Source organism: Panthera leo, chromosome A1 (genome assembly GCF_018350215.1).
Source record: "Panthera leo isolate Ple1 chromosome A1, P.leo_Ple1_pat1.1, whole genome shotgun sequence".
In the NCBI taxonomy this organism is placed as follows: domain Eukaryota; kingdom Metazoa; phylum Chordata; class Mammalia; order Carnivora; family Felidae; genus Panthera; species Panthera leo.
In genome coordinates, this window is record NC_056679.1 from 142,915,529 (window position 1) to 142,939,965 (window position 24,437).

Sequence of the window (24,437 nt, forward strand, 5' to 3'; positions counted from 1 at the left end):
TCAGATGCTCAACTGATGGAGCCACCCATGCGCCCCAAGTTTTATCCATTTTAATAACCTCCTAACCAGTCTACCTGTATCCCTTTTAATCCCAGTCAAACCTATTCAACATTACAGCAAAAGCAAAAAAAAAAAAAAAAAAATTACATATATATATGTGTGTGTGTGTATATATATATATATATTTTTTTTTTTTTTTTTTTGAGAGAGAGAGAGTGAGAGTGCACAAGCAGGGGAGAAGGAAAGAGGGAGGGAAAGAAAATCCTAAGCAGGCTTCACACTCAGCACAGAGCCCAATGTGGGGCTTGATCCCACAACCCTGGGATTATGATATAAGCCAAAATCAAGAGTTGGACCCTCAACCAACTGAGCCACCCAGATGCCCCAAAAGAAAATTTTAATACATATAATACCCCTTGACCCTCTATGATTACAGAGTCTTTGCATATACTGTTTCCTTGACTTGAATCATTCTTCACTCTTTGATAACTCCAACTCCTTCACATTTCTGCTGAAGCATCATTTTATAGGGAAACTTTCCTTGGTGCTTATGACCAGGTGAAATCCTCCCCATCTCCTAGTACTTTGTACATCTCCTTCCCAGTGCTCATCAACTTATCTTATATATATTTGTGTTATTATATTCTGCCCCTCACTAGACTAAGCCAAAAAGGCATGGATTTGTCTAATTTCTTCTCCCTATTGTATCCTATCACCTAGCTTAGTGTCTGCTACATAGCAGTTGCTCAAAAAATATTTACTGGGTAAATGAATGCATAAACTAAAATATAACCAACATCAAATCCTTTCCCCAAAAGAAGTCTTTATGACAGACAACAACCAGAAGGAGAATAAAGCATCTTCTTGAATGAAAGAACATATTAAAAGAAGAAAACCCCGGGACACCTGGGCGGCTCAGTCGGTTGGGCATCCCACTTTGGCTCAGGTCATGATCTCAAGGTTTGTGAATTCAAGCCCACATCTGGCTCTGTGCTGACAGCTCGGAGCCTGGAGCCTGCTTCAGATTTTGTGTCTCCTTCTCTCTACCCCTCCCCAGCTTGCACTCTGTCTCTCTGTCTTTCTCAAAAATAAATAAACATTTAACAATTTTAAAAACTGGGACGCCTTGGGGGGTGGGGCTCAGTTGTTGAGCTTCTGACTTTGTGTCAGGTCATGATCTCACTGTCCACGAGTTCGAGCCTCCAGTCCGGCTCTGTGCTGACAGCTCAGAGGCTGGAGCCTGCTTTGGATTCTCTCTGCCCCTCCCCCACTCATGCTCGCTGGCGTGTGCGGTCTCTCTCACTCTCTCTCTCTCTGTCAAAAATAAACAAACATTAAAAAATTTTTAATTAGGGGCGCCTGGGTGGCGCAGTCGGTTAAGCGTCCGACTTCAGCCAGGTCACGATCTCGCGGTCCGTGAGTTCGAGCCCCGCATCAGGCTCTGGGCTGATGGCTCGGAGCCTGGAGCCTGTTTCCGATTCTGTGTCTCCCTCTCTCTCTGCCCCTCCCCCGTTCATGCTCTGTCTCTCTCTGTCCCAAAAATAAATAAAAAACGTTGAAAAAAAAAATAAAAAAAAAAATTTTTTTTTAATTAAAAAAAAAAAAGAAAGAAAAGAAAACCCCAATCGCTGTGACCTACTCGCACAGCACGTCACAGCGATTGGGGTTTTCTTTCTTTCTTTCTTTCTTTCTTTCTTTCTTTCCTTTTAAAAAAAATTTTAATGTTTATTAGGCAGCTATGTCTGATCGCCGCAGGGGCGGGAAGGGCCTGGGCATGGGGGGCGCCAAGCACCACCGCAAGGTGCTGCCCGTCAACATCCAGGGCATCACTAAGCCCGCCATCTGGTGGCTGGCCCAGTTCGGCGGCGTCAAGCGCATCTCTGGCCTCATCTAGGAGGAGACCTGGGGGGGTACTCAAGGTCTTCCTGGAGAAGGTAATCCCCGACGCTGTCACCTACACAGAGCACGCCAAGCGCAAAACAGTCACGGCCATGGAGGTAGTCTACCTGCTCAAGCACCAGGGCCGCACCCTCTATGGCTTTGGGGGCTAAAACCTCATCACCCCTTTTTCTCCAAATAAAGGCCCTTTTCAGGGCTGCCAAAAAAAGAAAAAAAGAAAACAACCTGGCACATAGTAGGTTTACAATTTTGTAAAAAAAATTCACCTGCTTTAAAGCTTTCATACAGCCAATATCTGCATTCTGTTCTTCTATGTACCATAGGCCCCCATTATCCACAGGTATATATTCCAAGACCTTCCAGTGGATGGCTAAAACTGCAGATAGTACCAAACCTTATATATATCCTGGTTTTTTTTTTCTTTTTTTCTAATGTTTATTTATTTTTGTGAGAGACAGAGTGCAAGTGGAGGACAGGCAGAGAGAGGGAGACACAGAATCTGAGCAGGGTCCAGGCTCGGTGCTGTCAGCACAGAGCCAGAAGGGGGGCTCCAATTCTCGAACCAAACCATGAGATCGTGACCTGAGCCAAAATCGGACGCTTAACCGACTGAGCCACCCAGGCGCCCCTATACTGTTTTTTTTCTTATATATACATACCTATGATAAAGTTTAATTTATAGGGGCGCCTGGGTGGCTCAGTCAGTTAAGCGTCTGACTTCAGCTCAGGTCACGATCTCACGGTCCGTGAGTTCGAGCCCCGCGTCAGGCTCTGGGCTGATGGCTCAGAGCCTGGAGCCTGCTTCCAGTTCTGTGTCTCCCTCTCTCTCTGACCCTCCCCCGTTCATGCTCTGTCTCTCTCTGTCCCAAAAATAAATAAACGTTAAAAAAAATTTTTTTTAAATAAAAAAAGTTTAATTTATAAATTTAGAGATTAACAATAATTAATAATAAAATAGAACAATTATAACAATATTCTATTATGAACATTATTTGAATGTGGTCTCTCTGTTTCTCTCAAAACATCTTGTCTGACTGCACTTACCTTTTCTTCTTGTGATGATATGAGATGGTAAAATGCCCATGTGATAAGATGACAGTGAGGTGAATGTTGTAGGTGTTATGATGGAGCGTTAGTCTGGTCTTGACCTCCCGATGATTCATCAGGAGTACCGTCTGCTTCCAGACCACACTTAACTGAGGGAAACTAAAACGCAGAAAGCAAAACTGCAGATAAAAGGCAACTACTGTACTTTTGGAGAGCAGGACCAAAGCAATGCACTTTGCTTCCAGGATGCTAATAAATGAAGTGTTTTTGTCTTTCTGTTTCTGCTTCCTGAACATTTTTTGCTTTGTGTAAATTTACGTAACTACACAAGATATATTAGGCCAAGTGAAAGAAAAAGTTGCAAGGATTTCCACTTTGCAAATTGGGCAGGATGCCTGGAAGGGACAAAATTAAGGTCTTCCCATTAAATGAATACCCAGTTGTCTAGTCTTAAGGCTCAGATAAAGTATCTACTAGAAAAGGAGCCATCTCTAAATATGAGCCAGAAAATTCAGGATTTCAAGTTGAGCCTTCTCAATGTGTGCATAAGACACTTGGAGGGTTAGAAGATGAAGTATTAATCTCCAAGAGTTCAGTTAAGGACACATCCCAATAAGGAAAAGCTGTGGGGCTTCCAATTGTTTTATAAAAACAGTGTTAAGATAATTGTTTGGCACTCGTTTGCACATGACAGATTCATGACAATTCGTTTCTTTAAATATGAAGCCCCAAATCACCTCTTCTAAAATTACGTTTCTTACCAACATCGCTTAGTAACTACACGTAGGAATGAGCACGGGCCTGGAGGCAGTACTCACAGATCTCCTGAATTAACGACATGCTCTTCCATTTACAAGAATCCGGCTCAAGACACTGAGTTCTTGTCTCATTTCTCTAGCACTAATTAGCTCTGTGGCTCTCACGTGGTCTTGGTTCTTCACACGTAAAATGATACGATTGGATTTCTTAAGTCTTTAAAGTTCCTTCTAGTTCTAAATCCTTTGATTTGTGCCAGAATCATTGCCGGTGAATTAGACTATTTAGATACCAACTAGGTCTGCAGTCACAGGAGCATTTGAAGCAGAGGCTGCCGGCTCTTTGGAAGGACCGACTCATAAGAGGAATTTACGCTGCCTTAACAAAGTGAGCAGAGGAGAAACCTGTCCTTTCTACACAAGCACATAAGCAGCTTCCACGTTGGGGTGCCTAAGTGGCTCAGTTGGTTGAGTGTCCAACTCTTGATTTTGGCCCAGAGTCGTGGGATTGAACCCCGTGTCAGTCTCTGCCCTAACAGCACAGAGTGTGCTTGGGATTCTCTCTCTCTCCCTCTCCCTGCCCCTCCCTCCCTCCCTCATGCACTCTTTCTCTCTCTTTCAAAATAAACGCAGCAGGAGAAAAAAAGCAGTCTGGGCAAGGCCACCATACTGACAAGGAGGCAGTTTTGTCCCCAAATGGCTCTGACCAGATTTCCCCTCACTCCAATCTCAGCAGGCAGGCCATTGATCTCGTATGCCTCATCTGCAGCCATGACTCACAGGACTCAACAGAAGAATATCAAGTTTTCCATGCCATACTCAACATGTTATTCAGCAGCCTTCTCTGCAGTAAAAAAAAAAAAAAAAAAAGTATTCTCAGGGCGCCTGGGTGGCTCAGTCAGTTGGGCATTTGACTCAGGATTGTGAGTTCAGGCCCTGAATTGGGCTCCACACTAGGCATGAAGCCTACCTAAAAAAAAAAAAAAAAGTATTCTCTTGAGTTGAGTAACCCTCTGGCAGAGTTATCCCACAACAGAAGGTGTCGGGGGCAGAGAAATAACCTCTACAAGGACTTCTTCAAATAGGAAGCATAAATTCAAGCTGCTCCAATCACTTTGTGCTTCCTGTGCTCTCCTTTCAGAGAGGAGGGATGATTTTTTATTTTTCCAATTGTCTGCCTTGTCCCTCTTTGAGGCTTTTCCATGGACAGGAACACCAAGGTCATCTTCTAGATCTTTAGGAAAGTTCTATTTGTTCAACTAACCTACAAGAAGTTTCTAAATTCAATGTCTTTGCCTTGTTTTATAAATGATAAATAGATCGCCTGGCTCAGGATACTTTTTTCAAAATGTTACACAAAATAAAATATGTCAAAATTATTTTCAAATTTCATATATATAAACATGTACTCTCTAAAATGTAGCAAGATGCTGTCAAAGTTTAATTTGCTTAAGAGCAATTTCTAAATTGAGATTTGTGCTTGGCTATAATATACATTTGTCATTTCTTGGACAAACTTTTCTTGTCAACTCCCTACTGTTTTATTTGAATCAAAAATTGGGGGCTGCTGGGTGGCTCAGTCAGTGGAGCATCTGACTTCGGCTCAGGTCATGATCTCCCAGCTTGTGAGTTCAAGCCCCACATCGGACTTGCTGCTGTCAGCCTGTCAGCACAGAGCCTGCTTGGGATCCTCTGTCTCCCACGCTCTCTGCCCCTTCCCTGCTTGTGCTCTCCCTCTCTCTCTCTCAAAAATAAATAAAACATTTTTTAAAAATTGACTTTCATCTTAAATAGATATGATCAAAAGATTTTCATGTTTTGAAAGTCCACAATATGAACTCATCCTTTTACTATCCAGTCCTACAACTTACCTGGAGTACTTTTAGCCTAAGCCAATCTTTCAATATTTAATGTATGTAAGTAACACATGTTCCTTTTAGAAATTCTGCTTACATTCCACAACAGCAGTGACTCTGACTGCCCACTGCTGTCATTCAAGTCTTGAGGGTTCTAATTCAGGTTTCAGGATGACTAGACACACCACCCTCATCCTATTGGAGCCAGAATGAATAACACAAAAATAATGACACTTATAATTACTACCAGACAGCTTGCTACTGTCTTTAGAGTTCCCTAAAGCCAGATGCCCCAAATGTATGCTCATAATTGCTTATTAGGTGGTCAGATTACAAAGCAAACCTTTGCTTACTCAAAATAAAATTGCATTTTAAAATTGTTTTCATTTGAGTTACAATGTCTCTAAATTAAACACAGAATATAGGGGCACCTGGGTGGCTCGGTCGGTTAAGCGTCCGACTTCGGCTCAGGTCATGATCTCACGGTCCGTGGGTTAGAGCCCCGCATCAGGCTCTGTGCTGACCGCTCAGAGCCTGGAGCCTGTTTCCGATTCTGTGTCTCCCTCTCTCTCTGACCCTCCCCCGTTCATGCTCTGTCTCTCTCTGTCTCAAAAATAAATAAACGTTAAAAAATTAAAAAAAAAAAAAAAACACAGAATATAAATATAGGTGATCCTTGAACAACACAGGTTTGAACTGTACAGGTCCACTTACCTGTGAATTTTTTTTCTATAAATACAGTGCAGTAAATGTAGTTCCTCTTTCATGTGATTTTTCTTAATAACATCTTCTTTAGCTTACTTTATGGTAAGAATACAGTATATAGTACATATAACATACAGAATATGTGTCAATTGACTATTTATGTTATCAGTAAGGCTTCCAGTCAGCACTGGGCTATTGGTAAAATTTTTTTTTTTTTTAATTTTTTTTTTAACGTTTATTTATTTTTGAGATAGAGAGCATGAAAGGGGGAGAGTCAGAGAGAGGGAGACACAGAATCTCAAACAGGTTCCAGGCTCTGAGCTGTCAGCACAGAGCCAGACGCGGGGCTTGAACTCACGGACCGTGAGATCATGACCTGAGCCGAAGTCGGCCGCTTAACCGACTGAGCCACCCAGGCGCCCCAAATTTTTGAAGAGTCAAAAATTATACATGGATTTTCAGGTTCTTGGTTGATGGGGATCAGCACCTTTAATCCTTGCATTGTTCTAAGGTCAACGGTACTCATGTATAAATACATGAGTTGTTTTTATGAAGTTAACCTGTAACTTTTTATTTTAGAATTATTACAAAGGTTGAACATAGTCAAATCCCACTAAATAAAAAGAGATTGTTTTCTTTATAAGGCAAATTGTGTGTTTCAGTGACGATGATTCAAAAATGATCATTTCAAGTGGTTTACCTTAAAATTTTGAAGAATCTATTGTCTAAAGTCCTGTCTGCTCTCTGCTTTCTCGTTCCTTCCTATACCACAGATTAAATCTCATAACTGTTTTTGAGAGTCTTTGTCTGCCTTCCTTCTCACTCTACATCTTATTTTTATAAGGAAAATTTGTTGACAATTTGATACTCAAAACTCTATGCCTATTTTGATCTATCTCCATAGTAACTACACATTCAGCACAATCTAAAACATTAGACAAAAGACAACAATATATAGCCAATAAGAAATCGTTTTCTAAAGCCTGGATCTCTGGGCCAATCCAGTATATTTGCTATGGATTCCATCATCATCTTTGTAATGGAATTAACTGTTCCCTTTAAATGACTCTTTTTGGAGAAATGACATGAATCTGATATACAAAATTGTGCATTACCCTGAAGGATTGCTTCAGATGTAATGGTATAGACAAAATAATCGCATGGGCTGAAATCCGAAGGGAGAACAAATCCTAAGGTCAGGTGTGGCTTCCCTGTGGCTTGAGCAAAATTATTACTTCCATCAAGGGAGCAATCCCCCTGCCCAGCAGGAAATCACTGGCACTCTCCTGAGTCACTTGCAAACTGTGTTATTATAAATGTGGCATCAACTCACATCCACAATCATAGTCCCATAATTTTTCAATGTAAACATTTAAAGCCCCGTTTCATGGGCCTGTCTGTTCTCTTGATAAAGATGACAGACTCTAAATAATATTTAGCCAAGTGACAGTGGCTCTGTAGATGCCTGCTCAGGAAGGCTGACCACCAAGGAAACTGACATGTTTATATGTTGGTTTCCCCAGCACCCATCATTATGAGTTCAGGTATTGTAACACATCAGACCTTACAACACAAGAGACTGCCAAAGGCTTACACAAACTACAAAGCTACGCTCTTGTTGGTGAATGATTCAGATAATTACAATGAAAATAACATCAATAAGGTTCATAAACTGAAACTGATATTAAAGAAAACAAGTGAGCTTTAGTATGTGGGAAAAGAACATAGGATTCTGGCCTAGTATCATAGAATCCTGTAGCTAGAAATTGCCTTAGAGCTCATCCAGGGCAGCCACTTACCTGATATGGAAATTTCTTCTACAGCATTCTTGGCAAGTGGACATTCAGCCTCTCCTTGTTCATGTCCAGGGTCTAAGAATGTACTACTGCTGTTGAGTGAAAATTTGCCTTGCTGAAATTTCCACTTATTGATTGTTTTCTAGGGCTATTAAATCAATTCACTCACTCCCTGTACTCATTCGAATGATTTTTCAAAACACGTTATAATTATAATAATATCAAGCATTTATTGAGTACTTACTATACACCTAGCACTGAAATAGGTATTTTATATAAACTATCTTATTTATTTAGTGGTTATAAGCATTAACTCCGGAGCCAGACTTTCTGAGTTAGAATTCTGGCTCTGCCATGTACTAGCTGTATGACATTAGAAAAGTCATTTAACCTCTCTGTGCCTTGGTTCCTCAAATATGAAGTAGGGATAATAATAATTATGCCTACATGATAGGGTTGTTAAGCCAGTTAAATGCTAGTATATGTAAAGTGTTTAGAACAATGCCTAGCATGTGATGAACACTGCAAAAATGTTGTTGTGCTACTCACGGCTATTATTATTATTTCTATCATAACCTCATTTTGCAGCTGAGGAAACTGAGGTTTAGTAAAGAGATTAGGCAACATAAGTATGGGATTTTCAATAATTATTAAATCACATCTAGAATTAATTTCTTATCCAGTGAATTTGCAATTTCTTATGTATTTGCTATTCCATTTAGCTTTGTGTATTAGTCTACTTAAATATATTCAATTCTGGGTACTCTTCTCAGTGTTCAATTTGTCCTAAGAGTTTAGAACCAAGAGTATGGCTTCTCCAAAAGAAGCACTCCTAATATTATATTCCCCCATGAAACAAAATAAATCAGCATTAACCCAGAGATGGGTTATAACAAAAATACAAGTGTGTTTAGAAAACAGTATTATAAAATGTATCAAGCCTTTTCAAAGGCTTTGATTCGATAATCCGACTCCTGGAAAACCATTCTAGAGAAATAATTCAACAAATCAAGTAAGCTGCACACATACCTGCAAATCTTTCTTGTAACATTACCAGCTCCATCCTACAAGAATATATTAGGGGTAAAAATTACAGATATAGTTAGATTAATTATGATGAATAGACATGAAGGAAAATTATGTAGTTAATTAAATAATCATTATGACCTATGGAAACATGGAAAGAAGTTTATTATATGATACTAAATGGAAAAAGAAAACCCAAAATTGAGTTATAATGGAAATTATCACTATTAAAACATGTATGCTAGGGGCACCTGGGTGGTTCAGTTGGTTAAGTGTCCGACTTGGGCTCAGGTCATGATCTTACGGTTCATGGGTTCAAGCTCTGTGCTGTTAGTGCTGAGATACTCTGTGTCCTCTCTCTCTGCCCCTCACCTGCTCATGCATGTACGCATGCACATGATCTCTCTCTGTCAAAAATAAATAAATATTTTAAAAAACCACATATGTTTGGGGTGTCTGGGTGGCTCAGCTGATTGAGGTTCTGAATCTTGATTTGGGCTCAGGTCATGATCCCAGGGTCATGGGATCGAGCCTCAAGTTGAGCTCCATGCTGAGCGTGGAGCCTGCTTGAGATTCTCTCTCTCTTTCTCCCTCTGCCCTTCTCTCCCAATCACACACTCTCTCTCTTTCACTAAAACTTAAAAAAAAAAAAAAAAAAAAGTGTGCTTGAAGACAAAACTGAGAGAAAATACTCCCCAAAGTGGAAATAATTCTGTTAAAATGCTACACTCACTGGCTCGCTTCAAAAAAAATTTTTTTAATTTATACAATAGAATACTATATAGCAACGAAACTGAACTAAAACTACATGTATCAATATGAATACATCTTGAGCAAAAAAAAGTTTCAGAAGGATATATGACATAATTCCATGTCTGCAAAGTTTTTAAAACACGTATATGCCCTACCATGTATCATTTGGAGTTGCAAACACACATACCCATGTGGTAAAAGTTTAAAATTTTGGATAACAACAATAAACACCAAATTTAGGCCAGTGATTACTTCTGATTAGGCAGGGAAATGTGACCAGGGAGAGATTACTTCTTAATCTAATTAGAGAGTAAACAGGATATTCATCAATATTATCTTCTACCAGTGGTTCTCAACTCCTCTGAGAATTTTATTAAAAATACAGATGCCTGAAAAAACAAAAACAAAAACAAAAACAGATGCTTGGGGGTACCCGGGTGGCTCAGTCCGCTGAGCACCAAACTTCAGCTCAGGTCAGTTCACCATCTCATGGTTTGTGGGTTCAAGCCCTGCATTGGGCTCTGTGAGGACAGCTCAGAGCCTGGAGGCTGCTTTGGATTCTGTGTGTGTCTCTCTCCCTCTGCCCTCCCCTGCTCACACTCTGTCTCTATCTCTCAAAATAAATAAATATTAATTTTTTTTATTTATTAAAAATAAATACAGATGCTTGGGCCCCACCATCATAGATTCAGAGTCAGTTGGTTTAAAGTGAGGCCTGGGCCTCTGTAATTTGAAAAACTCCCAGATGATTCTAATGAGCACCCAGTTCTCACCCACTCAGTGAGAGCTGAGCAGTGATGTGGTTTGTTTTTTGTTTTTTTTTTTGTATAGCTAAAATATAGAATAATCATTAAAACTGATCTTTAATATTGCCATCTTGTTTTAGCAATAAAAACGCAAGATTTATAAAATATGTATCTTAGGGGTACCTGGGTGGCTCGGTCGTTTAAGCATCCGACTCTCATTTTTGGCTCAGGTCATGATCTCACAGTCAGTGAGACTGAACCCCAAATCAGGCTCTGTGCTGACAGCATGGAGCCTGCTTGGGATTCTGTCTCTTTCCCTCTCTTTGCCTCTCTCTCTCTCTCTCTTTCTCCCTCAAAATTAATCAGCCGTTTAAAAAATTTAAAATAAATAATAATTAGAAAAAATTTTTGAAGTATCTTAGATTTTGCTTGACTCCTAAAATTAGAGACCCCTACAGCTTTCCAACCACAGGTATCTGTGGGCTCTCTGCTACCCACAGTACAGAGAACCCCGCGTGTGTATTATGCAGGAGTGGAAACCAAGCCCAAGCAGATCAGGGAAACAGTTCTGTTTGAATCATCCTGCCAGCAACAGCACAACTGAAAATGACACCCCCACACGATTGTTTCCACGCAGAATGAATTTCACAAGAGCTCCCTTCCAGAGAGCGACTTCTGCACCAGCAGCTTCCTCCTCCTCTGGGCCTCTCTCTCTCTCCACTGTAATAAAGGAAAAAAAGGACAGAAGCCAATCTGTTCTGTCTCAGCAAGGCAGGCTTGTCAGATTTCCAGGATGCCAGGCCAGCGGGTACAGTGGCAGAAGCACCCCGTGGGCCAACAGGAGGAAACCAATTGCCTTCTAAGGCAGTCTGCCCTGAGCATGGTCTTGAAGTCAGAAATGGAAGGAAGCCAAAGGAAGCTGCAGTGGCCAAGTCCTGGCCGCAGGTTAGCTAGCTGAGGAAAAAGGAGCCCAGGAGCACTGACAAGTCTAACCACCCCACTCGCCAGCTGTTCGCCCTCCTCAGACTCTTCCTTTTCTTTCTTCCTTGCCTGCAGTCTCTTTGCATGGACTTCTGTCCTTATTCTTCCAGGTTTTCTTTAGAAACCAGAGTAGGGAGTGCGAAGGAGAGGGTGTTAGGCAGAGATAAAGCGGTATTTTTTGTAGCAGGGCAGACAATGAAATAAATGAAATGTAGGAGGATTAAGGAAAGAGCCAAATTAATACAATAAACATTATGAACCGAACTATGGTCTCTTAGCAACTTAGGTGCTCTTAAAAACAAAAGAAATGGCCTCTTTTGGTAAAACAACAACAACTCACTATTGCACTATTGACTGTCATCAATCTGTCGTCAATGGAACCTAAATTCTGACAGGACGTTCGACACTTGAGATCCTGTTGGTCCAGGATCTCAGCACACCAGAGAGTGCAAATATTCTTACTGAAGGAACTTGAAAAAAAAGAAAAGGAAAAGAGAGAAGAGGCATATGGAATGAAAACAGCATTGCTGAAATTCATTTCTATTAAAGAACTTGAGATCTTTTTTTAAATTATTAAATATTTATTTTTGAGAGAGAGCAAGAGCACGTGCACACATGCGTGAACAGGGGAAGGACAGAGAGAGGGAGTCAGAGGATCCCAAGCAAGCTCCATGCGGACAGCACAGAGCCCAATGCAGGACTCGAACTCATGGAACCAAGAGATCATGACCTTATCCGAAGTCGGACATTCAACTGACTGAGCCACCCAGGCACCCCAAGAACCCAAAATTTTTAAATTGGGTACTTCAATAAAATATCCTGGCTAAGATTTCCTAAGGAGTGCCATGTTAAAAACAGCGACTTCCTTTTCTTAGAAAAGGGATTCTGTGTCAGTGAGTGGTTCTTGTGGCTTCTTCACAGGAAGAAGTCATTGTAGAGGCTCAGAAAAGAGTATTCACAGTTTTCTCTAGACTGGAGGCACCGTGATGAATCCAGAGACATTGCAGACAGGTGTGCATGGAAACAAACGCGAGCAGAAGCAGGAAGGTTAAGGAATGCTCCTGCTGCTATCCTGCCTGGCATGCAACTTTTAAAAATTTATTTCTCCAAAGCGAATCCTCCTCAGGAACAGAAGCTGAGGGATTAAGCTATGTCCCAAGGACAGTTTTGATAATATTAATCATGTTGATAAACAAACTCAGAAACAACAAAAATATATCAAGCCATATTTCAGTTTCAGTGTTTGCCAAAAAGTCCCCAATAAAAGGAGAGAAACTGTTTTCAAGTTTCTAGAAGTCTAGCCATGAAGACGAAAGCAGAAAAACTAAGAGCTCTAGAAAGGAAAAAGGACAAAGCTTTTGCTATTTCAGTAATTTTTGTGGTCATTTTAAAATGAAAAAAAAAACCACTTTAATGAGTAATATGTACAAGAGATTTCTCTGGAATTATGTGACTGAGCTATCTAACAAGAATTTGCCTCACACTTAATTAATCCTTTGTGCAGTCATCAAGCAAAGAATGCCAAGAGTTTTGCATAACCTGACGTCTTCAGAAGCAAAGACCAGTCAGACAAGTTTCCAGATAGAAATAAAAATAAATGCAAATAAAAAGTAGAGACCAGGATTACATGGAAAAGATACAGCCTGTCAACAAAGAGAAGACATATGAGTCTTGGTCCCACATGAATTAAAAAATCAGTCCAATTAAAAAACTCAGATTAATTTAAAATTCAACAAATCAATCAAATACATCCAAAACTTAACACAAACTCTCCATTACCATTTAGATATCTAAATATACTACTTCATCGGACCATTCTGGATTGTAAACATGACAATAATAGCTTTTATATAGGAGTTTCTTTCACAACAAGACGTAAAATGGTTATCTCATTAATCTCATACCTCTGTGAGGAAAATTGAAAAAGTGATGACAGTCTCATCAGTAGGTATACATAATCTAGAACATTGTTCTCTAAACTGGGTCATAGGCGCAAATACGGTGAACAAACTGATGGTTACCAAAGGAGGGGAGGGGATGGGCAAAGTAGGTGAAGGGGAGTAGGAGATACCGGCTTCTAGTTATTGAATGAATACGTCGTGGTGATCAAAGGTACAGCATGGAGAATGTAGCCAATGGTATTACACCAGCTGGTAGCTACACTTGTGGAGGGCACAGCTTATGTAGACTTGTTGAATCACTATATTGTACACCTGAAACTAATGTAACATTGTGAGCCAACTAGACTTCAACAATAAAATAAAATCAGATAAAAGTAAAATAAACCGGGCTACAGGTCTTAGGAGTGTTAAAAAAAACCCACAGGCCCAAAATGGTGTTGAGAGGGCTGAGAAAATTAAAACTTAAAAGCTTAAGTTACGGGAAACTGAAACCTAACCAAGCTTAACCAGCTTGTTCCGCTTCTGTACAATTGCTTGGCGCGCCCATGTATTCCTGATCAATCATTGTTGCCTGGCACATCCGTATATTCCTGATCAATCATTGTTGCCTGGCACATCCGTGTATTCCTGATCAATCATTGTGATACCCGTACCCCCGGTTGTGGTCTGACCTAAAGGCAGGAACCAATCGAATACTGTTAAGTGTCCAACTTTAAACACCAACCAATCGCAGCTCTGTAACTGTGGAAAATTCCTGATTTCCCCATGACTTGTTTGTACCTGTCTATAAAAGGGGTGTAAAAACCTCTCTCAGGACCTCTCGGCGTCACTGGCAACGAGGGCGCAGAGGTCCAGGTTCGAACCTGCAATAAATGACCCTTGCTGCTTAGCTTTGACTCTGGACTCTGGTGGTTCGTTTTTGGGGGTCTCTTAGACTCTGGGCATTTCAGTGTCACTTAGGCCAACTCCACAAACCAGGGCTTAATACCCAATCTAATTGCAGTTTCAACCTCCTCCAGAAATACAGTCTTAATCAGTCACTCAGGAATTTACTGATCACACAAGAGTTGGCCACAGGAGCCCTTTCCATCCCCCAACGATAGATGAAGTGGGGTGGATGAAGTAATCTGTATGATAAGACCCCTGCTTTTCCCACAAAGGAAAATCCACCTTGCCTGGAACAATCCTTTTCTTGTGCTAATAACTTTCTTGCCCCCCCCCCACCTTCCTATTTTTTTTTTAAAGAAACTATTTTTTAATGTTTATTTATTGTGAAAGGTGCAGAGAAAGAGGGAAAGAAAGAATCCCAGGTTCTGATAGCACAGAGCCTGATGTGCGGATTGATCCCACAAACCATGAGATCATGACCTGAACTGAAATCAGAGGTCAGACCCTTAACTGACTTAGCCACCCAGGTGCCCCACAAACGTTCCACTTTCTACAGTTCCTTGGAGCTCCCCTCTACTTGTTAGCTGGGATGTCCCCAATTCATGAATCTTTTAATAAAGCCAATTAGATCTTCAAATTTACATAGTTGAATTTTGTTTTTAACAGGAAAAGGCTGTATTCAATTTGTTTGGCTTCCTACAAGGGCATTGCATGCATCTCTTGTATAATTATTATAACGCAGAATTCTCCACGTGAGGGGTGTCAGCAGGTAAAGAAGATATATTAATACTCAGTTTACTTCAGATTAGTCCATCTCAGATCTCGTTTTGAAATTCCTCCTCCATTGGTTGGAGATTCTATCCCAGTGGTGGTGTCTACTGAGACAGAGAGCTGTAGCGCTGCTATCCTCATTCACTCATGTATTCATATATTATTCATTCATTCACATATTCATTCATTGGTAATTTCAAGGGCTGGCATGAGGGAACATTAGCTACATCTCTTTGATCACCATTATTTCCTACAGCAAATGCAATTTCAATCCAAACTCTCATCTTCAATCCCAACCAGATGATCACCTCTGAGTCATTTTTTATCAAAATTCTAGAGATACCACTGCATTAATCTTTAATACACATTTATTTTTGAGGCCCTGGGCTGGACACTGGGATATGGCTTAGATCAAGTTCTACCCAGGTCTCTGTCCTCAGGATTATAGAGTCGAGAGAGTGTCTGCTTGGGGTAAGGTGGGCACAGGATGAGGTTAGGAAGACAATTCTGATTTCTTAAGATTTTTTTTTTTTTTTGACTTCTTAAGATTCTTAAATTGAGAAAGACCTACATGATCTCACGCTTCATGAGATCAAGCCACACACTGGGTTCCACACTGACAGTAGGGAGCCTGCCTGATATTCTCTCTTGTCCCCTCTCTCTCTGCCCCTCCCCTGCTCATATGCGTGCACGTGCATACTCTCTCTAAATAAACAAATAAACAAACAAACTTAAAAACATTGAGAAAGACCTAGAACAGGATCCAGGATGTAGACATCCCTAAACATTCTCAATTTAGCAAAGCTATTAACTATAACTGTTCTAGATACTCACAGTGGGCCTTTCAGAAACAATAATTAAGCACTTAAACACAGACACGGTTCCGGATTTACATGCATCTAATATTAATTCTGTTCCTAATACAGAGCAAAACACTTGACAAATACACCAAAACATTTGCAATCGATTCATTGTGACTATGCAGAGAGGTTAACTGTGACTTCACAATATCTAATTGCTACCTCACAGAGAACTTGCCCAGGATCACACCACTGGGAAGTTGAGAAGACAGGATTCCAGCCATGTAGGTATGGCCCCAGGTCCTGTGGTCTTTGCCACCATTCTGCACGAGCTGCTGGTGCTCCTAGTTTCACTTGTCCTCCCCTTCTAGAACCCTTTGCAATGCAAGAACAACAACTACTTTGGAGGAGGAGTCCTCTGTGACATAAGGAAAATAGTTCTTGAATGAGTATTCTGTTCTTTTCCCAGCTCTGTTAATTAGCCCTGTGAACAAGGACACGTGTCCTCACCTCATTACCTCTCAGTTCCTGCATCTAAAAATGCTGACATGGAAATGAATGGTCTCCGATGTCCCCTTTATTCCTAAAATTCAAAGTTTTTGAAAGAAAAAATATATATTCCAAGTATATATTTTAAATTAAGAAGTATGTCATAGTTTAAATTATAAGTCTTAGTCTATAATGACATGTTTGAACTTGACTATACCTTAAAGAAAACCTCATAGGATTTGTGTTTGTCTTTCATAGAGAGCCTTAAAACATCGGATTTTTATAAAACCTCAATTTTAGGGCGCCTGGATGGCTCAGTCAGTTAAGTGTCCAACTTCGGCTCAGGTCATGATCTCACGGTTTGTGGGTTCGAGCCCCACGTCAGACTCTGTGCTGACAGCTGAGAGCCTGGAGCCTGCTTCAGATTCTGTGTCTCCTTCTCTCTCTGCCCCTCCCAAGCTCCCACTCTGTCTCTCTCTCTCTCTCTCTCAAAAATAAATAAACATTAAATAAATAAATAAATAAATAAAGCCTCAACTTTAAAATGATCTCATTTCATTCACCCTTTTCAAGAGGATGAGTCCAGCTCTGGCAATGCTTGGACTCATGAAGCTCCTCTCCTGAGGCTGAGCAGAGATAGGCACTATCTGCCATGACATGTGTTTACCTCCCTTGACATTATGACATGTAGGTAGTGGTGATGGCCAGTGTGGATGGGAAATGGAGAATAGCAGCATGCAGGCAGGTGGGAGTGACCCAGCTGGTAACAGAGGAGAGAGTGGGACCCACCTGATAGAGTGACACCTCCAGCTGCCCATGCACATTATTTGCATGAGAGAATCAAGCTTCACACATATTAGTATACAAGTGGTTCCCAACTTATATACAACTTGTACGAACACCCTTCATCTGGCCTCAATGCCACTTCTTCCTTCTTTTTTTGCTCCAATTCTTGCCTCCCCGTACTTGAACTGATGCCTAGACAATAGCTTAGCGTTGGGGGAGGATCCTTGCTTGGACAGGAGTGGGGACGAAATGGGGTTGCCAAAAGGATTCTGATTTTTTGAGCCTCTTAAGCTAAGAAAGACCAAGAAAATGGATCCAAGATGATGACATCTCTAAATATTCTCCATTGTATGAAGTTGGATCCTGACACTATACTAGATACTCATAGTGTTAATAGCTAACATTTATTCGGAGCTTACTAAGGGTCAAGCACTGTACTTATATGTACAAACCCATTGCTACCCCTATCAACCCTGTGAAATAGAAACTAATATCCCTGTTTCTTAGGTGAAGAATCTAGGCATGAAGAAGTTAAATAGTTATAAGGCCAGGTGGTCTGGTTCCAGAGTCATTACTCCTAACCGCTACCCTGTGCAGCCTTGGTGCAGAACCTCTTCCCTGGAAACCCAGAATCCATCTTATAGATAAGGAAATTGAGCCCAGCAATGCTAAGAGGCCTGTCTATATCCATACAGCTTTTAAAGGAATTGTTGGGAAAACCCTAAAACTCCCAACTTCTAGAACAGTAATTCTTCTCCTATCTTTTCCTGACTCTGACAGGTACGGGTGTTGAGGACGTGAAGTGGAAATGTCTTTAGTTTCCAATTCTTGCTTTACACAGAAGCTGTTCCATGTCCTTGCTGGTTTTGTTGCCCTGCTCTGGAAGGTGCTGGCTTCCTAAGATGTGGCACCCAAATCATAATCTGCCTGAATATCTCCCTCAGCAGGGCCCAGGAAAAGACCTACTGTCCTTCCTAAGACAGTTTACCTACTTTTTAAAAGAACCAAAAAACCATTCATCCTCAAGGATAAAGTCATCTGCCCCCCAGAACAGAACCTGCCCCAACTGTGAGATGAACTTTTCTTTTTATCAAACACACACACACACACACACACACACACACACACACACACACACCACAGAGTGCAGGCTCTTGAACCAGACTGAGAAAGGCCTAACCCCAGGTCTACCACGTAGCACTTAGTACTGGGGGGAGAGAGGAAAGAATTTACTTAGCCTTTCTGAGCCTCGGCTTCTTCCTCTAAAAAATGAAAATCAGCCTCACAGGGTAGTTTTAAGGACCTATTGTGAATTAATACTTACCAAGCATTTAATGTAAGCTGTCATTATAGACAACATTGGATCTATAAAATTAACCCACGCTGAGAGATGACTTAAAAATGTCTTGTTCAGAAAACTTAAAAAATCTCTCAAGTCCAATGAATGCAGGGGAATTATATGTCTGAAATAGTCCAAGCCCAGCATGGGCTTTAGTATTCCAAGATCTGCCCTTTTCAGTCTTTCTCTCAGTATAACCTGAAGATATATCCCTCCTTCTTCTTGAGCATCCTGAGGGTGAGTATTAAAATGAAACCCACAATAAAATAAAATAAAATAAAATAAAATAAAATAAAATAAAATAAAATAAAATAAAATAAAATAAAATAAAACAAAACACATACTACCTTCTAAGGAAAAACAATAGTGTTCAAAGGTATTATACTTAGAGTGAAGTATATTAAGAGAACAAAATAGCCCTATATATATATATGAGATGATGAGTACAGAGACTCAAATGCACGGTGGAGATAGCATGGAACATTACTGTTTGGCCACATTGGCATCTGTTTGTTGAGCTAGACCCAAGCTTCTAAACTTACCAAGCTCATTATCCTGTATGCATAACCAGCCCAAACTCTGAAATTGCAGCCTTTTCTTCTTCTTTTTCCTTAAGCAAGATTAGATTCTGCCACAAGATATCCCTCATCCCCTATGTTAATATCTGTAAAGTAGTGATTGCAAATATGGGTTTGCATAACTCCCTGTACTGTACCCAGTGCCCACAAAGTCAGGGGGTGAGGGTGAAAGATTTGTTCTCCAAGTCATATCAATTTCAACATTTTTGTGTGTCTTTCAAAAACTGTCAGCATGCCCTCTTTTAATCAAATAAAACATTTATATAAGTATACATTGTTTTTTTGTTTTGGTTGATAATGCTAACATATTTTAAAATATGCCAAACAAAATCATGATAAACGTGTTAACTTAGAGGTGTTTAACCCTCTCAATTAATTTACATCTATTTGTTTCAAATGCTTCATTTTCCTGATTAGACAGCAACAACAGTTTGAGAAATTATCAGAATCAATCACCACTTGGAATGTATGGTGTAGGCTTCTAAAAATGAAACTAGACCTATTTATGAGTTGAGAACCGTATTATAGTTAAATCAAATAAGAGATAGGAAGCTGCAGTCCAGCTTATTACATTCCATCTTCCTGGGTAGTAATTTAAATTTAAATAAATTTTATTTAAATCAATTTCATCCTAAAGTATGTGCATCAATGCAATCATTATGAATTGTAGATGGGGCAGATTTAGGTAAATAGCACTCAGACATTAGTAGGATGAATAAAAAAAACCTGTCATCTTGTTCTGATTAGTCAAAGAAAACATCAGAGAATAAGCAACCATTTGGAGATGTCTATAATGTGAAAAGTGACTTTGTGACCTCAGAAGGGATAGAACAGGAAGAAAGTTTTCAAACTAATTTTGTTAAATCAATCCTACCAGATTTTCTAGACATTATATCAATTCATTTTTCTTGGTGCTAATCAACTGATGTTAAGGGTGTATAAGAAGAAATACAAATATGAATTTCCAAAAAGTTAAATGAATAATTAATCAGCAATATGAAATTTCAGCTTGTTTCCATCTCATCAGCCTGCATTTCAAATTTACACTTATTTTATAGTATGCTTCAGGTTTTTATTCTAAGAAGCCATATCATCAAAATCAATAAGTAATCCATATTGATGAGGGAGTGTGGGGCAAGCTGAGGGCAAAATACAGGCTGACACACACACGCACACACGCGCGCGCGCACACACACACACACACACACACACACACACACACCGGTAGAATATGTGTGATGTACCTCAGACACTCCTGGCTATGAAAGAACAAAGGAAAGTGGTTTAAGTGCTTGCCATGGTGATGTGGGAAACTAGGGCAAATGAAAAATTAAAGTCCCTTGCTGCCTACAGTCCACTGACGAGTCCTTGAAACCCGCAGAGTGACCTCCCTCTAGGACCTCAGCTACCTTGATGATGACACTTTGCTAGTGGCAAAAGAGAACCTTAGCTTAACATTATCCCAACCTCCAGGATCCTGTTAAGTTTACTTCTTCTAGCTCAACTGCCCCAAGGTATATGCTGGGGCGTACTCCAAGCCTATGGCTCCCCGATATACATCTGAAGGGTCTCATGATTGCGGTTTATTAAATGGTAATAAATAGAGTTTCCCTAGCAACAGTTAGCCCCTCAAGGTCCTGGAAACCTTGCTTCCAAAATTCCTTAGAGACTTACTCTATTCTTGACCCCCTCCCAACCTGAGGGTATATAATGAGTTACCCGTCAAGATCCCAGTACAGCTCTTCCCGCACATGGGACCTGTCCCCATGCTTTAATAAAATCACCTTTTTGCACCAAAGATGTCTTCAAGAATTCTTTCTTGGCCCTTGGCTCCGGACCCCACGAACCCCGCCCATTACCCCAAAACTTCGTCAATATGAAATAGTTATATGAAGGTCTGACTCAGAGAGAAATCATTTGGACATAAAGAAGCCACTTTTTAAAGGCAAAAAATTTTCTGACTTCCACTCTGCCACAGTTACAGATGAAGTACAGATATTTATAAAATTAAATGAATATAATGGCATTTTTCTTCATCATCAGCCCTAGAATCTTATTTCATTGAATTTACTTCCATTCTCTTGCCTGCCCATGACCTTATCATTCTGTGATAGTAGAGACAGACAGTCTTTTATTTGTTCTGGGTGTGGTCACATCCATGCTGGGGAGCACAGCAGAGCAAAGCAGGATGCACGTGTATAAGCAAAACAGAGGAATACCAGCGATGTTATGGGTTTTATACTCTGTGGTGCTTCATATTAATTTCCTGTGATTTATGTCTTAATCCTTAATTGTTCCATTTTGCAATCAGCCACCAGCTGCAGATAATGCAGGTCACAGTCACCAGATTAGTCAGCCTCACACTCCTGAGACCATTCTGTACACTTGCCAACAGCGTTCAGGACAGAAGCCACCAAATGGTCACAATAGGCAGATGATTAGGTAAGAAAAGCTGGTTTAAAGCCATGGTTCTCAAAGTGTGATCCCTGAACTACCAGCATCAGCATCACTTGGGAATTTGTTGGAAATGCAAATTCTTGAGCCCCATCCCAGACCTAATCAGAAACCCTGGAAGCAGAGTCTAGCAATCTGAGTTTTTAGCAAGCACTCTAGGTGATTTTGATACACACTGAAATTCAAAAGGCATTGAATTAGACTGATTCTCTAATGTCATGATGTTTTCTAAATGGATGATGTGTTGATTTTATCACAAAACTTCAAAGGACCCAACATAATGTTCATATTACACTGTCCTATATATAGCTATGAAAAATTAGGGGAAATGTATTTGGGCATTTACAGGTATTTTAAAGAGCATAATATTTTAAAACACAGCCAGATTTGTAGTTATACGCATGGAGTTTGGATGGAGAAAAGACCAGAATCCCTTTTCTAAGACCTATAACCCACTGAGGCATTCTTTCTGGGAAGCAGCTTCCCAGAGTTTCCAGAGGTGAGGCTACCATCTCCCAGCAAGAGAAGATTGGGATAAGGGCAAGAGCTCAGGCTCCGGGACACTTGGATCACCATCACCAAAGTGAGGTTCGTCTGTTCGTTCGTTCATTCATTCATTCATTCATTCATTCATTCATTCATTCATTCAATAGAAAACCTGAGCTCATTTGTGTCTGGCAAAAATCCTTACCCTCACAGAGTTTACATCATTGCTTAACCAGGCCAGGAAGAGTCAGGACTGACCCACCAGGGCAGCTGACATGGATAAGCATGTATGCTTAGCGAATGTAGAACACCTGTGACCCTCCCCACTCCCATTCGATTCCCCCACGCTTTTCCTTTCCTGCAATCTCCCAAAAGGGTGCAGATGCCAACCTCCAACATGGAATTTGGCAAACCCAGTATTTATTACTACATTTAGAGAATCAACAACTTTATCTAATACTTAACTATTATAAATGAATTCAAGAATTAATGAATGAAGGAGCACCTGGGTGGCTCAGTGGGTTAGGCATCCCACTTCGGCTCGGGTCATGACATCACTGCTCATGACTTCGAGCCCCGAGTCAGGCTGTGTGCTGACAGATCACAGCCTGCAGCCTGCTTCAGATTCTGTGTTTCCCTCTCTCTCTCTCTGCCCCTTCCCCACTCATGCTGTCTCTCTCTCTTTCAAAAATAAATAAACATTAAAAAATTTTTTAAAGGATTAATGAATGAAAAAACAAAACAAATATTGAGTACTTTCCCTCTTTCTTTATCAGACTTTAGTTTTAAAATCTTGTTCCTTGCCTCGGTATAGTCTGTTGTTGAGAGGTTTTTGGTTGTTGCTGTTGTTTTTGTTTTTAATGAGCATAGTGTAATTTTTACGTGAGTATTCTACAGTGATATAAATTCATAGCCCTACTTTTTCTAAAAATAAGTTTAGGCCATACAGTAGCTTCCAATATGACATAAACATATAACACATTTATTGGCATAGAAATATAATACCAAAACCATAAAAACAGGGAGGAAGCATATACTGTAGCCCCAAAGGCTAGCATGGTAACTGTGCATGGTTACTAATTATATTTATGTCAACCAGAAAAAGAAGAGTAATACACTGTTTTGCCCTTAGAATGGGAAATGAGGAAACCAGTTTTTCAGAAGGGATTTTTTTTTTTTTCCCTAATACTAAACCCTATGATAAAATAATCCCATCATGGAGTGCCTGGCTGATTCAGTTGGTTAAGCATCCAAATCTTGATTTTGGCTCAAGTCATGATCTCAGGGTTCTTGGGATTGAGCCCCACATTGGCTCCACACCGACAGCACGAAGCACGAAGCCTGCTTGTGATTCTCTCTCCCTCGCTTTCTGGCCCTCCCCCGTGAACATGCAAGCTTTCTCTCTCTCTCTCTCTCTCTCTCTCTCTCTCTCTCTCTCAATCTCAAAATAAAAAAATAAACATTTTTTAAGCTGGCAAAGTATTAAATAAATAAATACATACATACATACATACATACATACATACATACATACATAAATAAACAAATAAATAAAATAAGCCCATCTTGTAACACCTTATGTAAGGAGATATTTTAGGCTACATTGGTCAATAACTTCAATAGTTTTATAGAAAATCTGGTCCTTGCACTCTCTACAAGACAAACTCAGTAATGGGGGCACCAGAGAGGACTAAGTTAATGTTGCAAAATAGGTTTACAATAATCTAATGTGATACAAGGACAGATCTTAAGTCAGCAAAAAGTAGATGGATAGTAAGTCCCTTTAATAATCTTTTCTCTGTCTAGGTTTTGAAAAGAGTGAGATAACTTAAAATTCAAGGTTATTCTCCAACTAAAATGTAGTGTTAGGATTTTATGTTGCTGACAGGTGGAAGATACATAAATCTTGTATATCAAGCAAGCAGGTAGCAAGACTGACATTCTGTTCAACAAGTCAAAAACCCCGCCACAAACCCTCTGGCAGAAGGGAAGGTGGGCTGCAGAATACCTGAGCCAAAGCCAGAATTCTTCTTCAAGAAACACCTTTGCCTCCATTCTAGGACCTGGGTGAGGTCCCCGAAGAAACATACAAATCCGCAGAATTGAGTGGGACTCATCTTGCTAGAAACAGTGCCTGGGTAGGGCCTGGTGTACATAAGCTTGACCCGGAAATTTTTCCGAGCAGGTATCATCAATTTTGCCACTCAGCCATAGACAAAGTCCAGTAATGTTCCTGTGGAACATCTGATTGTGAACAGCATCATTTCCTGACGTGACTGCCAGGGCGAATTAGCTGCAAAATATACAGCCAGGCACCTGCACAACTTGACCTGCCGCATGGCACAATTGGAATTCTGGTCAAAAGACCACAGAAGGCAGCA

At 40.3% G+C, this 24,437-nt stretch overlaps 1 long non-coding RNA gene and 1 pseudogene across 1 annotated transcript; one reads left to right on the top strand and one right to left on the bottom strand.

Annotated features, from left to right (window-relative positions):
* The first annotated feature begins 1,738 nt into the window (after positions 1-1,738).
* Positions 1,739-2,051, top strand: LOC122200876 (annotated as a pseudogene).
* Positions 2,052-8,067: 6,016 nt separating this feature from the next.
* Positions 8,068-16,044, bottom strand: LOC122200886. The gene is made up of 3 exons (XR_006193965.1): positions 15,959-16,044; positions 9,088-9,122; positions 8,068-8,150 (listed from the first exon to the last, which is right to left on the bottom strand). It is a non-coding gene; the product is annotated as an uncharacterized LOC122200886 (long non-coding RNA).
* Positions 16,045-24,437: the final 8,393 nt, after the last annotated feature.